Genomic DNA, 4,226 nt, shown 5'->3' on the forward strand with positions numbered 1-4,226 from the left:
AGAAATGGTGCTGAGGCTCAAGTGGTAGAATTCTAACCTTGAGAAAGTCCAAGGACAGTGCTCAGGCCCTGAGCTCAAGCCCACAGCTGGCAAAAAAAAGGAAAAGAAAAGTTGACTCATTTTGGGGCCGGGAGTTTGGCCTAGCGGTTGAGTGCTTGCCTAACATGCACGAAGACCAGGTTCGATTCCTCAGTCCCACATACATAGAAAAAAAGCCAGAAATGGCTCAAGTGGTAGAGCTCTGACTTTGAGAAAGCCCAAGGACAGTGCTCATGCCCTGAGCTGAAGCCCAGGACTGGCAAACTAAAACAAAAGCAGAAACCATCTGGCATCCAGTCTGCCCACTGTCCTTCCTCCTACTACAGAACTTCCCTTTCCTCCTCTGCCAGTCTAGACAGTGAGACTCTTATCTCCAATTAAACACTAAAAAGCCAGAAGTGGAGCCATAGCTCAAGTGGTAGAGTGCCAGCCTTAGTGAAAAAGTCAGGCCCTAAGTTCAAGCCCTAATATGTGTATACATATACATATACATATATATATATATATATATATATACACATACAGGTACACTACATTCATACACACAGAGATCAATATTGGGTAATTCTACTTATGTGAGATAACTAGAATAATAAAACTCACAAGACAGAAGAAAAAATGGTTATGTTATCTGTCCCTGAAATAACATTGCCTTAGCCCACCTTCCCGGCTAACTAAGTCCCCTGGCTTTTAGCACTCAGCTCCCAACTGGGCTGGATGCTCTGCATTCATATTCTTCTCCCCCTACTCTCTCCCATGTCCCTCTCCCTCTTCCTTCCTTTTCTACACTCTCTCCTCCTTCTCTTCTCTCTTGATGACTTTGCTCTAGCTGTCACCTACATGTTATTGATTGTCATCTCTGCCCTAGCCTGGAGGTCCCTCTGAACTCTGGCTCAGACTCAAACCAAGCACCACCTGTCTTCCTAGCAACACCTGCTTTCCCTCAGGCATAAACCAAACATATCCAAAACTCACATTGTCAATTTTCACATTTTCTACCATGCTTTTCTCTGTGATTCCTGTTTTGAAACCTAGCACCATTTTGCATTGTGTGTCTCAAGTACATAGAACAAGCCATTATTATGTGAAGGTGAATAATACTAATAACAACAGGATTATAGTAATAAAGTATAAGAAGGAGTTTCAGACACATGGAAAATCTGTGAAGTTCTTCCAACTCTAAAAATCAGCTTCTTGAAAATCAAGGTAGAGTCTGGTAATGTGGCTTAGCAGTAGAGTGCTTGCCTAGCATGCACGAAGCCCTGCATTCAATTCCTCAGTACCACAAAAACAGAAAAAACCAGAAGTGGCACTGTGGCTCAAGTGAATAGAGTACTAGCCTTGAGCAAAAAACAGCTCAGGGACAGTGCTCAGGCCCTGAATTCAAGCCCCAGAACTGGAACAAAAAATTCAAGGTAGAAAAGGCCAAGTTTAGGAGCATGCTGGTATTGAAGTCTATATTATTCAGAAAACTAGGTCTAGTGGAGCTTTGCAAGGTGTAATGTAAGGTAGGAATGGCAAGATGTATAAGATATATAGGCTGTTGGCCGGGAGTTTGGCCTAGTGGTTAAAGTGCTTGCCTAGCATGCACGAGGACCCGGGTTCGATTCCTCGGTATCACATACATAGAAAAAAAAAAGCCAGAAGTGGTGCTAAGGCTCAAGTGGAAGAGCTCTAGCCTTGAGAAAGTCCAAGGACAATGCTCAGGCCCTGAGTTCAAGCCCAGGACTGGCAAAAAAATATAGATATATAGGCTGTAATCTAAGGATACAATGACTACATGGTGAACAACTTTCAGTCCCCCTCATCAAGATATGTTACAGACTTATACAAAGCACTTAATCTATGCATTATCACTTGACTATTTTTTTTAGAAAATATGACATTGTCAAAGACAAGCCATTATGAATAGATACCATGGAATATTATTCAATCTTCAAAAGGAAGGGAATTCTGGTATGTGCTACATGAATAGGTGTGTTTTTTTATTAAATATTTATTAACATTGATTTTTACATCATATTTCAAATGACAAGTATTCAACAAGGGAATCTCTATATACAATCACTGGCACTTAGATTTTAGAACCTAATTAAAATTAGGCTGAGGGTTTGTATGTCATATATACATATTAATCTATGTAATAAAACATTATGTCTATAGAGTCATAAGTTTTTATGTCTATGTAGTTGTGTTTATATTTCCAGTACCATGCATGAAAAAGTTTTGATATTGTTAAATGAAATAAATAAGACAGCAAAGGCTAAATACTGGGAAAAAAACCCTATCGCCAGGCACCAGTGGCTCATGCCTGTAATCCTAGCTACTCAGGAGGCTGAGATCTGAGGACTGAGGTTCAAAGCCAGCTGGGGCACTAAAATCCATGAGACTCTTATCTCCAATTAAATGCCAGAAAACCAGAAGTAGCACTGTGGCTCAAGTGGTAGAGCACTAACCTCGAGCTGAAGAGCTCAGGAACAGCACCCAGGCTGAGTTGAAGCCCAACGACTGACCAAAAAAAAAATTCTATTTATTTGAAGCAGGTAACCTAATCACATTCACAAAGACGGAAAATAGAATGGAGATTGCTAGGGGCTGGAAGAGAAACAAAACTTATTACAGAATGGCTATGGGGTGGGGATGGAGCTGGAGCCCATCCCCTGGCTCATGCCAACAAGTACTCTACCACAGACCCACACCTCCAGCCAAAGAGTTAGAGCTCAGAAAAAAAAATAATAATTTTGGAGATGGATAATGGTGATGATTGCACAATAATACGCATATTCTTAATGCCACTTAAAGTGGATGAATGCTCAATGTGTATCAATATATAAAAACTACCATAAGCGCTCCTTGCGCTGTGCTCTGAGGCTCTCCAGCAGCTGGGGAGAGGCGGGAGGTGGGGGGGGCGCGGTGCTTCCGAACTCTTGGCCCCGGGGTCTGCTAGGAGTTTGGCCCTTGTCTCAAGAGAAGCCAGCAATGGAAATGCACTTTGGGTTTGAGACAGTGTTGGAGGAGGAGAAGGAGGGCAAAGTCTATCAGGTGTTTGAACGTGTGACCAAGAAGTATGATGTGATGAATGAAATGATGAGCATTGGTATCCATCGCATTTGGAAGGATCTCCTGCTCTAGAGGATGCACCCACTACCAGGAACCCAAATGCTTCATGTGGCTGGAGGCACAGGTCCGGTTCCTTATCAGAGAAAGCCGAAGAGACAATTAAGGGCCTAGCAAAATTTATCCTGGGAAGAAATTGCCAAAAAGTATGAAAATGAAGAGGATTCCTGGGGTGGTTCCCATGTCATGGTTTGAAACATCAACAGGAGGATGCTGAAGGTTGAGAAAAGGAAAGCCTTGGACCTACAAAACTGGACTTGCATGGGTCCTAGGAGATGCTAGAGAGCTACCATCTGATGATGACAAATTTGACATTTACATCATCGCCAGAATGTCACACACATAGATTGGACACTCCAGGAAGCTGATCAGGTCCTGAAGCCAGGGGTTTTCTTTGTTTGGAGTTTAGCCAAGTGAACAATCCCCTGGTATCCAGGCTTTATGATCTCTACAGTTTCCAGGTCATCCCTGTCCTGGGAGAGGTCATTGCAGGAGGCTGGAAGTCCTATCAGTACCCTGTGAAGAGCATCCAAAAGTTTCCATCTCAGGAAGAGTTCAAGAAGGTGATTGAAGATTCAGGTTTTCAGAAGGTCACTTATGAAAGTCTAACTTCAGGCATTGTAGCCATTCATTCTGGCTTCAAACTTCAACTCCTTTCCCATCAGATGCTAAATCAATACTAGAATTATAGGCTGGTGTGTATAGCTTGATGGTAGAACAAATGCCTAGCACATTTAAGGTGCTAGGTTCAAAACTTATCACCAAAGCCAGGCACAGTGGCTCATGCCTGTAATCCTATTCAGGAGGCTGAGGTTAAGGATCACAGTTTAAAGCCAGCCTGGGTACTAAAGGACATGAGACTATTATTTTCAATTAATCACTAGAAAACAGGAAGTGGGGCTGCAACTCGAGGGGTAGGGCATTAGCCTTGAGCTGAAGAGCTCAGGAACGGCATACAGGCCCAGAGTTCAAGCCCCATAATCGACAAGAAAAAAAAAAACTAGCACCAAAACAATAACAAAAGAATTGTGGGGGAAAGGCGGGTAGGGGGCCAGGAGAGTGGTCTAGTG

The 4,226-nt window shown here is 42.8% G+C and overlaps 1 pseudogene; it reads left to right on the forward strand.

Moving 5' to 3' along the window:
- The first annotated feature begins 2,844 nt into the window (after positions 1-2,844).
- Positions 2,845-3,839, forward strand: LOC150039935 (2-methoxy-6-polyprenyl-1,4-benzoquinol methylase, mitochondrial pseudogene; annotated as a pseudogene).
- Positions 3,840-4,226: the final 387 nt, after the last annotated feature.

The sequence above is a fragment of the Megascapheus bottae genome, unplaced genomic scaffold, assembly GCF_031878675.1.
Source record: "Megascapheus bottae isolate mThoBot1 unplaced genomic scaffold, mThoBot2.hap1 HAP1_SCAFFOLD_43, whole genome shotgun sequence".
Lineage (NCBI taxonomy): Eukaryota > Metazoa > Chordata > Mammalia > Rodentia > Geomyidae > Megascapheus > Megascapheus bottae.